The sequence below is a fragment of the Acipenser ruthenus genome, chromosome 4, assembly GCF_902713425.1.
Source record: "Acipenser ruthenus chromosome 4, fAciRut3.2 maternal haplotype, whole genome shotgun sequence".
Taxonomy (NCBI): domain Eukaryota; kingdom Metazoa; phylum Chordata; class Actinopteri; order Acipenseriformes; family Acipenseridae; genus Acipenser; species Acipenser ruthenus.
The window spans coordinates 62,746,236-62,760,790 of record NC_081192.1 but is presented as its reverse complement, the minus strand read 5'-3'; the positions used below and the strand labels follow the sequence as shown (position 1 = coordinate 62,760,790).

At 36.3% G+C, this 14,555-nt stretch overlaps 1 protein-coding gene across 1 annotated transcript in view; it reads left to right on the top strand.

Moving 5' to 3' along the window:
- The window catches only part of LOC117400369 (PH domain leucine-rich repeat-containing protein phosphatase 1-like), a 143,358-nt gene that overhangs the window by 2,363 nt on the left and 126,440 nt on the right, over positions 1-14,555 (top strand). The gene's annotated exons all lie outside the window — the stretch shown is intronic.

Genomic DNA, 14,555 nt, shown 5'->3' with positions numbered 1-14,555 from the left:
GGTCTCATTTTGAAATCTTGGTAACATTTAATGAAATTGTGTAGACATGTGACAGGTCCACCTCCCAGGTGCTCAAAGTTGAAACCTTATAGAAACAACACACAGTTACAATGGTACTGGTTTCGGTTTTGGACCCTCAAGCATTAAAATGTGAACATTTTTTAAAAATTGTTCATCATGTCGGTTCATTCTTATGAAAAACATCGATTTAGGCTGCATCCACCCCGGACGCGAGCGAATAATTTAAAAGTCACTGCAGTCAAATGGGAGTATCCACACCAGCAGCGAGTATGGGAGGCCATCCGGGTCAAAAACGCGTTATTTAGTACGCGTTTGAAATATTTAGTACACGTTCTCATTTATGAAAAGCCATCTGGGTCAAAAAACGTGTGCTGTTAGTACACGTTTCAAATACTGCGATACACTACGCGTTCTATTTGTTAACCACGTACTATTTTTACTACACGTACACATTTGGGCCAATCAGTTCTTTAGAAATTAAATAAGAGCCAATTAATTTAAAGAAAATAGTATGTGTACTAAATGATCCAATGAAAAGTCGCCTCGCATTTTCCATGCTCATCCAAAAGTGATCAGGGAATCTGAGCCTTTGAATATTTTAAAATGCCGTCTCAATACATACTTTTTTTAAATTTGCCTTTCCAATTGTTTAACTTCTGTTTGTACAATGTTTTTTTTTTATATTCCTTTACTTTTCCTGTAATATATAGGCTATATATCTTTTTTTCTGTCACCGTACCTTCCAATAATCGCCGGGTATTTTGTAAATGGCGAGTTATGAGTAACAATGCGCGTCATACTGGATGTGGTGTTTTTAGTGGATTTTATTGTTTTTCATTATTATTATTAACAGTGGTAGATGCAATTCAGTTTTTTCAATGCAGATTTGTTCTTCTGATTGTTCATTTTCTAACGTTTTGAATATCTTTGTTTACTTTTGCTTTATACTTTGGGGGTGTACAATACAGTGGCATTGTGTTGTAAAATAAAACTGTTACTTAATACCCACTGAGAGACTGAGAGATAACAATTATTAACAAATATATTATACTTGATAATAAACAAGGTCCTGGCACGGACACATAAAATAACAAATGCCAAACCTAAATGAGACGGCAAATGTATGCTTGCAGCGCAGAAGAAAATCTCTCGCCGCTATATTTGCAATATTCTTTATTGATGTCTTGTATAAATGATACACCAAAGGTTATTGGCTACTGTGCCAATTAGGCCTACATTGTGCATAAGAAGCGATTACAACCGAATACGTTGTCATGACAATCCACTAATGTAAAATGTCTATCCACCAACGTAGGAAATACGTAGCTCGTGTCATTTTTTTTAGAACATGTACCAATTAGTCATTTCTATGCTCTGATTGGTCCAAATGAGTACGTGTATCGAATATTTGAAACGTGTATGCATTTTTGACCCAGATGCCCTTCCATACTAAATTTGACTTATGTACATGCTGTAATTCCATTTGCCACGCGTATCAATTTTGACCAATCAGATTGCTTAACATGAAATGAGAACCAATGAATTTAAAGAAAATAGTCTGTGTAATAAATTATTCAAGTAGGGCCTAAAAGTCGCTTCACATCTGCCATTTCCCTCCAATTCGTGGCGGTATATGGACTTGGCATTGGGTAAAGTGTAGTGAAGGATAGACCCGAAACCTCCGAGACAAGCACCAACCAGTGGTTTCAGGGCCTTAGAAATCGCTTTAATTGTAAATATAAACGTGATTTGGTATAATTTTTATTAAAACGCTATTAATAATAAACGAATCATGTTTGTAGCAGCAGTTAAGTATTCTGTAAATATAGTTTCAATATTCTGTCAAATAAAGCAGTGTGTTCCGGGCTTAATTCTTGATTTTTTAAAACCTATTTTATGTCTGAAATTTAAAAAAAAAGTTACCCTGAAAGTGATTGGGTACTCTTGTAATTGCGCTGCATGCCTGTAAAATGACCGGCCACTACGTCGGGTCCTACTGTAAAATGAACAGCCACTACGTAGAAAATCTGTAATTAATTTACATTTATTAATTTAAAATAGAACCTGTTTTTATTTTTTATTTTTTGTCGCGCGACTGAAACTGACCAATCGAAGCAAGGTTAACACCTTTGAGACACGCCTCAAAACAAGTTAATCATGGAAGACAGAAAGTTAATTTATGAGGTGCAGCAGTATCCATTATTATATGATTACAAATTGAACGACTACAAAGACATCCAGAAGACAGACAATGTCTGGGTAGCTTGCAGGTGGTGCATTTAGCAGCACCAAGCGTTGCATAAGTTGCATAAAAACAGTTTTATTAATAAGCAAAAATATACCGGAGTATACATACAGTCTACATATCTAGCATTTAAATAAAAAATGCACTTTTGCTGGCTTTTAAAAATGACACAAAAAGGTCTTGCATTCACACAACTTGAACATGTTGTTTGTTTGTTTTTAAGATAACATTTTGTTCACTAAATTGTTATGTGGCACAAATCAATGACAAGAAGACGGTCTTTACATATGCATAAACAAACAAAAATATTATCGAGGTCCTGCTATTCTATATGTTGTAAAACAAAGCCAGCAATACGTTTGTATTGTATGTGACACATCCCAACATTACCAAGCTCATACACAGTTTTGAAGATTATGAGCCATATTCATAAAGCATGTCGGAGGTCAGGGTGGTAACCAAACAAGACCTGTTTTGTAATGGGACAGCCCATCTGTAGCGTGTCCAATAGGAATCCATGGGCGGGGTCATGTATTTAGTTCCAGTCTTTTGGATCGTTTCCAAGTCGCGTCTGGTGTGGATTGAGGTTCGCTCGCATCGCTCTGTCCAGTGTGGATGCAGCTTAAGGCCATCCATCACACACCAGACAGGATGCGATTTTTCACACCACGCACACTAGAAGCGAGACAGAGGCGATGCAACAGATTGGATAACTAACAGATCAATAAAACTATACAAAATTGCTAATGACAAAGCTATGATCAAGACTGGTATATATTTGTCAACATGATATAGTAATTGTGTGCCTTCTCCGACTGTATTTCAACATATATGGCAATAAATCATACATACCAGTAGGGCTGTGTTCGAAGGTTCGTTCACTAGCTAGGAATTCGAAGATAGTTTTAAACCTTCGAAGGTTCGTCAGGCGACATTCAGGCACTGTATGGCTTTTTTTGCCCTCTCTGTTAACAGAAAATGTTTGACAATGTGTAAATACTATAATTACACATTAAATGTCACTTACGTGCAAAATTTGATCTTTTGATTTGTATAATGCATATTACTTAAAAAAAAAAAAAAGTTGTATTAAAATCCAATACCAAATCATTATACATAGCAACTCTATATGGCGCTGCTGCCGTGTATGTGTGTATGGAGCAGGGTATTTGCCAAAGCACTGGGGAGGGTACATAAAGCGATTGTAGTGCTTCAGTAAAATATGTATGGAATACCTAGTGTACAAGACAGTGTAAGATAATTGCTGTTTTAGAATATGTTTAAAACATACTAAATATACGCCAACATTAATAATTTTAATTTTGAAAACCAAGCACTGTCTGCCCCTCCCCCCTCCAGCTCGTGTTATCTAGAGGCAAACCTTTAATTTCTTCATTCGCCATCTCGACAGCAAAGCGTTGTATAGCGTAAGCTGTATTGAAAGAAATGTCTTGAAACCCCTCTGCCGTTTGGGATTTTCTTGTTAAATGCACAGATGAGCAAAAAAAAAAAGGTAAATGCAAACTGTGCAAGTGACTGTTTATGTATCATGGAGGCACAACCAGTCTCCGGGGTCACCTGACAAGCGTCATTATTATTATTATTATTATTATTATTATTATTATTATTATTATTATTATTATTATTATGATTATTATACATGTTATTATGCACAAGTAACCACATACCTTGTATTACTACTGATGCCGTTCTGCAAATCTATTTTTCTACTTTATCGTAAACGCTATTGAAGACTGTGACGTATCAGATCATGGGTGAGTGTTTACTTTGAGCCGTCTCTGATTTAATTTACTTATGATTAATTATACACAGAACAAGGTCGTGTGCCATGGCAAGACGCAAGACTTTTATTTAGTTTTTCCTTATAAAACAGTTTGGTGAACAGATATGGTTCATAATCTTCAAAACTATGAGCTTGGTAATGTTGGGATGTGTCACATAGAATACAAACGTATTGCTAGGTTTGTTTTACAACATATAGAATAGTAGGACCTCTAATATTTTTGTTTGTTTTATGAATCTCCACAAAACTTCACTTTATGCGTATGTAAAGACTTCCTTCTTGTCACGGATTTGTGCCATAGAACAGTTTAGTGAACAAAACGTTATTTATCATAAAAACAAACAAACCAAAAAAAAAAAAAAAAAAGCCATAGCTTAAAATTAGGTCACATGTTCAAGTTGTGTGAATGCAGGACCTTTTTTGCGTCATTTTTAAAAGCCAGCAAAAGTGCACTTTTTTCATTTAAATGCTGGATATATAGACTGCATGTATGGTCTGGTTTATTTTTGCTTATTAACAAACCTATTTTTATGCAATTTGCATAATCTGAAAGAAAATGCCTCGGTGCTGTAAATGCACCACCTGCAAGCCACTACTACTGGTACTACATAAAATGATTAGCTTGTTTTGAGGCGTGACGTGTTTTGAGGCGTGTGTTTGACATCTGACAAGGGTGTTAACCTTGCTTCTGATTGGTCAGTTTCATTAAAAAAAAAATAGAAACAGGTTCTATTTTAGTGACTTGAAATTTTCTCAAAGCGACGTCGCTCACGTCTGGTGTGGATACCTCCATCTGACTGCAGTGACTTCTAAATTATTTGCTCACGTCCAGTATGGCTATGGCTTGATTATTCAATTCCCTAGTTGTCGCACGACAAATCGCAAAAAATAGGATTCAATTCTATTTATTTCTTGTCGCCTGTGGTGTGAAAGATACTTATAATTATAAAAAAGTAAAGGTTCTTGTATTTTGTCGCAGCGCTGCACAGTTTTGCTTGTTGCATCGTGTCTGGTGTGCAGTGGCCTTTAATATGTATTTTAGATATGGATTCCGACACTTGTGTTGGCCCTAGAAGGATTCAGCTTGAAGTGCAATTAGCCAAATGTAACACAGAAAAAACCTTGGAAGTGTACAGGTGTTTGTGTTCAGAGTGGGTGATTCAGTGGGTATGTTTTGTATTTTGTTGTAAAGCAGGGATAATGCAATTTAACTATATGCAGTTGATTCAGAACTAGTTGTTTTATTAAGCAGTTATCACTGTGTATTGTTTTGAAAACTAAGTACAGTGATTCACCTAGGTCAGTACAAGAGGCTTGATGTCCTACATTTGTAATCCACCTGGCTAGCCAGCTATACATTTTGGCACAAATGTAATCCCCAACCAGAGAACTGTATTAATGTTGCAATGCCTCTTTCTGACTTCACTGAGTATCATCTGTGTGGTTTCTAAAGTTAAGGTACCAGGGACATTGCGACTTAAGTAAACACTTTTAGACACACTTTACTCTCTGGTACAGTAAATTGGAAGTTATATGCCCTAGTTAAAGTTTTGGACATTTTGGGCTGGTCACCCGGATAATCTTTGAAGCAGCATTAAGGACCAGAGATTTTAATAACTGGAGAAATAATCCTGTTTTGTTTAGAGATGTCTCCTGCTGTGTGGTAGTCTGTGAGAACCATAGATAGTGCAAGGAACCTTGGCACAAGAAATAAAATAATTGTTATTTTACTCTGAGGGTTTGAATTTCAGCATAGGATCGCAGGAATCGTGCATTTTCCAGGTTGCTCCCGCATATCTGCAACTTTCAGTGCAGGAAAATCCCGCAGAGATATTTTAAGACACCAAGCTACTGTATTCTTCACCCAATTTAGAATGCCTGAAACGCTACAACAATCTCTAAAGAAGTGGGTGTTAGTGACGAAAGCACTATGAGCCGCATTCTGAGTAGTTCTGGTTAAAATAAATAAATAAATAAAAGTAGTGCTGAATATTTTAAGTGCCACAAGATTTTATTCTCTTGTACATGATTCTCGACCGCAATCTTTAAGCATTATAGAAACTCAATACACTGCAGTAAGTAAACAGTTTTGAAAAAAGAAATACGATATTACGTCTATCTGGGTATTTTGCAAGCGGTGACTTTCGCTTTAACTCATCCCCATTCATTTTGGGGCGCCAGCACACCGAAGGTTACGCACATATTACTCAGGCATCGTAAAAGCCACCTACCTGGTTAAGCCTCTCATCATGTGACAGAGTTCACAGCTTAGGTTTTGTTCTGAGTCTATTGCTCGTCATTGTAGCAGCTAGACTGAAAGGGGTGGTATCGTTAGAAGCTCAGCTCCCCCCTGGTTCATTTCATATTGAGGTTAGCCATCTATGATTACAATATATATAGCAGTGACCAAACACATGATTTTGTTTGGAAAAATGTTTTTTTTTTTTTTTTTTTTTTTTAACATATATTCTCATCTCTACCACATATAGTATGCCTGATCCTGTTGCAACTTAGCTACATAATATGAAAGGACATTTTGTGGCCTTTCATTTGATATGTTACATGCATGCAGTACAAACTATCCAGTAGTTAAACATACATAAATGAAAACAGTGAAAAACAGGTGGAAATAGGGCTGAGTAGAAAGAGTTAAAAAAAAAAAGAAATGGAGCACTGGTTTAAAAGAAAAGCATCTTTTTCTTCTGCTGCAGCAAAAACTTCACATCAGGCAATGGTAAAAGCAATGGAGAGTACTCTGTCTCACAGTGATGAACAGCTGTTAGGTCTCCTGAAAGCAGCTTATTTTAAAGCAACACCAGTATGAATGACGATGCAGTAAAATATACATAGTTTTTTATATGCACAAGTGCCATTTTTTTTTGCCATTCCCCCTGAAAATTTTGGAATCCCCCACGATTGGCTGCAGCACAGGGGGAAATCCCCCCAGCACACAAAAATTAAATTCAAGCCCTGAGACTCTTATCAGAGAGCTGTTTTGTTTGTTTTCTTAAAACTGCTGGTACAGATAATAATTAAAGAAGCTGGTTTGTATAGCTACATTTTATGGTACACTTTGTGTAAATGTTTGGAGAGCTCCTAAAGTAAAATTAGAAGTTTATGTAAATAAGCAGTGAATAAATAAAAATCAACGTCAAATGCCATTGTTTTGCATTTGTAAGAACGGAGTATTTAACTAAGAAATACAGTAATTTCATGTGTTTTATAATGATTCAACTCATGATCTTACTAATAAAATGGCTCTTTAATTTCATTAATGTAGTATTACAAGTTTTAAAATTAAAGTTTAAGTCTGCACTCTTGTTTGCTGTCACAGTGCTAGAAACCACATAGCTCAATAGGACAGGAAGTGTCACTATGGCCAGTTTTACACAGCATCCAATACCTGCTATTTCAAGGTGCTTCGGTCTGTCTTTTTCTTGTATTTGAAACAAACCACCTTTTCTGGTGTTTTACTGGCTGCTAAAATTGGGTGATTGCTTACCCCTGGTGACCATGGAGAGCGTTTTTTACTGCATGGTGTTTGTCTATACATCTTGGGATGTAGGGACTGAAAGGTAGCATGTCGATTCCAACATAGTTAATATAATGTCTTTAAAAATACTGTTTTAGAAACAGCTCTGACCAGCACATAAACAGCATATAACCATAGGGCCATGAATGCAAAAGGCCTGTTTGTAAACAATGGTGATTTTAAAAAGATGTAAACAAGCCAAAACGAAATGCTCCCACGATTTTGCTTGTGACACCACACAGAGCGGACACATCAAGTTATGTTACTTGGAATGGGTCCTTTTCCGGCTGGTGTTTATTATAATCTTAAATAAAAGGCTGAATCCATTAGGATACTAAAAAGCTTTGTGGAGTTTGTGAATTCCTTTAATTTAGTGGCTGCACAGAAGCTGAATTCATGGTATTCATAGCCTTGTACTGTCTTTCTGACTGTCTGCCAAGCTCTATTCATAGAGCACCAAGTGCAGGAAGTTCTCGCATTCATTGAGAAAAAAAGAGAGGGTTTAAAAGCAGAGAAGTGGCATTTAGCAAAACACTTACATTTTTCCATGGGCACCAGTTTTCAAACTCTTAAGTCACATGGGCTTAAATTTGACAGAGATAGATTTACCCCAGTATATCTTTTGTCAGTATAGTGTTATCTGGAAGATTAACTTGACCTAGTTCTGCAGAATTTAATAATTTAGATAAAACTGTCATGCATTTCATATTGTACAACATACCACATTAGTTTGTTGCAAAAACTCATTTTTGCACATCTACAGTACTGATTATTTCCATCTACTTTCCATAATATGACATCCCTGTGGTCTGAAAGTTTGTAGTTTATTTCATGAACATTTCTGAGTGTTTGTCTGAAGGAGTACTGTAATGTAGGAGCAAGCAGGTTGCAATGGCGGGTGGAAGATGGTGGCCCTACTGCTCAAACTACTGTTAAAAAATGTAATCGTAGACAAATGTCAGCAAAGGTATGCTTCTGTTAAAGCAGAAGACAGAAGAATGTGAATACCGGTACTGAAATGAACCCCAAGACCACAGAAGGCTAAATTATGCACGACTATTATGATTTAAGTGTGTGAGAATTTGATCTTATTGTACTTTCATAACTGCTCTTATCTGCATTATGATATTCTGTAATGTGATATTTTATAATGTGATACCTTGTAATGTGATATTTTATAATGCGATACTTTCTACTGTGATATTATGTAACAATTGTAAGTCGCCCTGGATAAGGGTGCCAGCTAATTAATTAATAAATAAATAAATAAATAAAAAATAATAATAGCGGACAATTACTGTAGCTGTATAAAGTTGAATTATAGGATGCTGCAGCTTTATGTTCAGCACTTGATATTGAAATATGACTGTAGGCACTGGTGTATTGCAATGTTGAAACCACTTTCCAAGTGCTGTACAAACAGGCCTACATGGGTACAGAGTACACAAGTTAGTCACTTTAATCATTTTCTCTGAATAACTATGTTTTCTTCAAAGATACAACAATCTAATTACTAGGGCTGTTTTTTCACTGTAAAAATTGCTTATTTCACCGTCTAAAAATAGGTACAGTATTTCTAGATTAAACATAATCCAATTGCAGACAAAAGGCACCCTATTCTTATTGTACAATAATTCAAGGTGAAAGATTAAGCATAAACATTAAGTAAACTTTAACCATTTTAATCAAATAAAAAGCAAAATACACAATATCTAGTAATTTAGCACATCATTTCTATTAAAAAAAAAACAAACAAAAAAACCCTTTTCATTTAAAATATTTGTTCATGACAAACGTTTTGGCTACTTTAGTATTTTGTGGTTCCAACTTGTGCTTTTATTATGGCTTTCAGATATAATGACATCTTGTTGGTGAAATCTGGTCCCATTCTGTCTTGCATATTTCCTTCAGCTCAGACAGATTGGATACACAATGCCTGGCTACAGCTTTTTTCAGATCAGTCCAAAGGATTTCTATTGGATTGAGATATGTGATTACGAAGGCCATTGCAGAACTTGTATCTTGTTTTCTTCAAGAATTCCAGAGTTCACTTTGCCATAACCTTTGGGTCTTTGTGTTGGAAGATCTGCCAGTCAGCCTACGAGCAGATGGTATCATTGTACTTTGTAGAATGTTTTCATGCATGGCTGCATTCATTCCATCTTTAATCACGCGAATGTCTCCAGTCGTTAAAATGCTAAAACACCCCCATATCATGATCAAACAACCTCCATGTTTAACTGTAGATGCAAGGTTTTCTTCATTAAAGGCTTTCCCTTTTTTTCTTCCAAACTTCCTGTTGTCCATTTTTGGGAAAGTTATATTTCAGTCTCATTGGACCAGAGAATTTTGTTGAAGACGGTTTGTTTTATGAATTTTCTTTAAAAGTGGTTTGCAGCAAGATCTATGTCCATACAACTCTTATATGTTCAAGTGCTCAGTTGCCTTTGTACAGTTCTTTCGTGCACTGTTATGCCTGATGCTTAATTTTTCTATGTCCTTGGCTGTTAATCTTATTTATTTATTTTTGGTGCTTGAACAATTCTCCTACCTCGTCATTTCATTTGACTGTCCACTCATTTCAAGTGTTTCAGCTTAATTTGTTCTGTGGTACATCTTGATTTTTCTGCTCTGATTTGTGGATTTTGGTATTCCATGTTTCTTTGATACTGTTCTGTAGCCATTTCCTTTGTTGTGGTTTTGCTATGAGTGTTTCACGAACGTGAATCCAACTCCTTTGTCTTGACCATCATCTGATGTATTGCCAAAACATTCTTCTTTAACAAATGTTGGAAATAAATACCTTCTTTTCTGGTTATTGGCTTTATAATGCAGCTTAGATATTGTGTTTTTCATGTAATAAAATATTTTTAATAGTACATTTTTACAGACTTTTAATATTAAGATGCCAATACTTTTGTCATGAACAAATATTTAAAATTGCTGGTGTGTTTGCTTTTGTTTGTTTTTTGTTAAATATTGCTTGTTAAACTACCAGCAATTGTGTATTTTGGTCTTGTCATATTAATTATGGCTAATGTTCACTAAATGGGTACATTTCACGGAAATCTGTTATGACTGTGAAACAAATATATAGGGCTACTGATTTTCCACGATCGTGGATGGAATCACGGAATTAGGCATTTTGGGAATGAAATTTTGCAGTGTTGTGTTTTTCCAGTTTTCTGTTTTTTTATTTATTTTATTTCTTTTTTTGCTCAACACCCAGCCAAAGTTCACTTTATTCATCACGTGACTTCATTCACGTGACTTCATTCACGTGTCTCTGCTGAAACTCAACATGGCGGCTGCACCAACAAAGAAAAAAAAAAAAGAAATGCAATGTTTCAGCAAAAGACAGAGCTAAAACATTTTCAAATTATCTACATGAGGGTGGTAGGATACTGTTCTGCACATTTTGCTGTCATTTGCATGGTCGTGTACGAGTCAATACCATTAAGATCATATTGCCAGTTGTAAACACGTAGAGAACAAGTTAAAACAAAAAATAGCAAAGCACTGCATTCTTCTGTGCTGAAAAACTTAGACCCTAGGTACTGCGCTCAAGGCAGGGCTTTCCCGAAGTAAGTAATCTAAATTAATTGCATATTTCATTTTTGTTTAATTTATATATTTTCACTCTACCTGCATTTAATAAAGCTATAATTAGCAATGTTAAACCACGACCGTTTCTTAAATCAGTTATATTATCTGACGGTGAAGAAACAAGCTCAAAGCTATTTTTCTAGCTATACATTCCATAAACGAAGTTGATTGCTTTACTGTGTAAAGATGAAGTCACTACACTACACACAGTTTGTTTCATAAAGACATTCTGTCTGGAGACACACCTCTTGTTACATTTTGCAAATAAGGCAGAATTAGCAAAGAAACAATTGGGTGGATTAATTATGCGTTTACATTAAAAGGGTGATACACAGCATAGAACCTGTGTAGCAACGAGTCAGTCAACACGTTTTTTTTTTTATTTTAATCAGAGTGTTTCATATTTTATCCTGTGTAATGCCAGTAAAACACTAAACATTGTGGAGTACTGTAAATAGGATTACTCTCACATGACACTGCTGGACTGTTACTAAACTGTTTAATATGTTTTTATTGTAATGCCAGCAATAAGCTAAAACACCTTCATTTGTAGACTGAACTACAGTGTTAGTGGAAGACTGTAAATATGATTCTCACAACAGTGCTGAACATTTGTTTTCTGAACTGTTGTAATATAATAACGATTCCAAGTGCTGTACAAACAGATTTCCAGCTTATTTTAATACCAGCAATGAGCCAAATTATGTTTAGAAACATTGACATGTAAGTGTCTTCAGGTGCTTTACTTACTATTACAGCAGCAAAAATCTTGCCTTAAATAATAATAAAAAAAGGTAATTCACTTATTTTAACTATCAACATTATATTTATGTTCAAATGCCAAAAACTGAACAAATGGAATTTGCAATTCCCCAGAATGGAAAAACAGTAGCCCTAAATTACTGTATAACTGTTCATCAGAAAGGTTGTAGTAAGTGCATCAGAAGTGTGACAGTAGCTGTTTACTGTACTAGTTGTGGGACATTGTATCCTTTGGAATCAGTGATATTGAGTGTTTGTGATTTGCGTTATTCACAATTATTGTCCAATTAAAGGGGTGACAAGTAAAACACTGATTCGTTGGTGAATGGTTACAGCACTGTTTGGTAATCTATGCGCTCTATTACTTCAGGAAGCAAACTATTTATTTCCCAGGAAAAAGGTGGCTGCCAGTTTATATTGAAAACCTGATTAGTGACACACATGCACATTCTGCTCTCATCACTCACAGTTCACAAACTGTTCATTAAGTTAGTGACAGTTGGCTGCGCTGGGAAAGAGGCCAGTATTAGCAGAGAAACCCATTTCTCAAGGAGCAAAAGGTAAATGTTGCAGCCTTTTTTTGAAGGTGTTGTAGATTCGATTCCGTGCCATGCTTATGCTGTGGCCACCATCCGCTGGCAGAAGGCACTGTAGAACCTTAACTGGGGTCGCCAGTTGTTGCTGTTGTAAACCACTCAAGTGACAGGTTTGCAAGGAGCTGCAGGACAGCTAATTGCCTGGTTGCCAGCAGCAATGCAAACCAAAAAAAACAACCTACATAAAATGTTAAAATCAATTTGGCTGTGAAAGTGTTTGTCTTATCTATCGAATCATTGCAATGGAAATCAGTGTGCGCTAGCAAAGAATCAGGGCCAGTTAACTTGTTGCCTAGATGTTTTGAGTCACCTTCAGGCTTTGTTGAAAGTCTTATTAAATAACATTTGTTGTTCTACCATTTTTAGGATATTGTTTTTTAAAACCAGACAAACAAGTGATAGTTTGAGGATCCCAGGCCTTGTACAGTATGTAATATAAGTCCAGTTTATAGTTTGTGTAGTGGAGCTTGGTCTCCCATTCAAAAAGGAACAAGCCTTAGGAAATGACAATGAATCTACCAAGGGGGAGGCTGCATATTCAAAATGGTCCTTATAAACACACCGCCCTTTGATGTTTGCGTGCTTCAGTGTTTGCCTGTGAACGTGATACTATACTTTTTTGAGATGGGGGTTGTAGTTGTTTTCTTTACTTTGAGAGTATTAGCAAGTCCAGAAACCTGGTGTGTGGGGAGGCATAGAGGCATAAGTGCACTGTGTCCATTTATAGTGAGTGGGGGTACTTTATGCTTCTTAAGAATTTTTGTAAGTGCCATAGAGGCTTTTCAGTGCATTAACATATAAGTAAAGTATTTATTAATCTTCTGATACTGCGCACATACACGCCTAACTGGTACTGTAGGTAGAAATCCTCATAAAACCATTGTTGGCCCCCTCCTTGCAACATGTGTCTACACGGATATACCAGAACTGTGGTGTGTGGGTAAGATTGTTGTGACTTTGATTGCAGAACAGCTCAAGGTTGTCTTAAGAAGCCTCTGTTTGTCCTATTCAGCACATAGCGACAAAATTGAATTTGATCTGCTGACCGATCATTCTTCGCCATTGTGTCTTAAGTACGAGCTGCTATTTTTTTCACTATCATAAGGAGTATCCGCACGGGACAACAATTGGTTGGGGGGCAGCAGTGTGGAGTAGTGGTTAGGGCTCTGGACTCTTGACCGGAGGGTCATGGGTTCAATCCCAGGTGGGGGACACTGCTGCTGTACCCTTGAGCAAGGTACTTTACCTAGATTGCTCCAGTAAAAACCCAACTGTATAAATGGGTAATTGTATGTAAAAATAATGTGTAAAAAATAATGTAATTGTATGTAAAAAATAATGTGATATCTTGTAACAATTGTAAGTCGCCCTGGATAAGGGCGTCTGCTAAGAAATAAATAATAATAAATAATGTGAAGCCCTCTTATAGTCTGTGCATAGTGGCTTAATCTTCTGAACTGTACTGCTATGTCAAGCCTCTACACTATGGAGGTACAAGTATTTCTGGCAGGTACATTTTATAACAGGGTTACTGATGGTTTTTTGATGTAGTCACTCTGTTGTGGTTTAGAGAAAGGCATGCCTGGTGCTGTATCCTGCACTCTTTCGGCTCTTTGTATACAACTGAATGAAGGACAGGTTTTCTGGGCTTGGCCCGGCCACTTGTTTGTCATGTGACCAGTTATACGGCTAACATATTATTCAATGTTTAACCACATCTTTGGAGTTTATAAGTTTTAAACGTTTAAAATTCCCATCCCTAACAAAGTATTCCTGTCAGTTGTAGCCAAGTTAAATCGGTACTGCAGGTACGATCTAGCACAGCCACCTCGCTTCAAACAACCTACTGCAGCTTACTTTTTAAACGCAGTTAAAATTTTAGGCCTGAATACTCATGTTTTCTTTCTTTTGACTCGGTATTGATAAAATACATTCCTGGATGGGACAAACAACATGACAACGAACGTGCTGCATGTATGGCCTTTATTA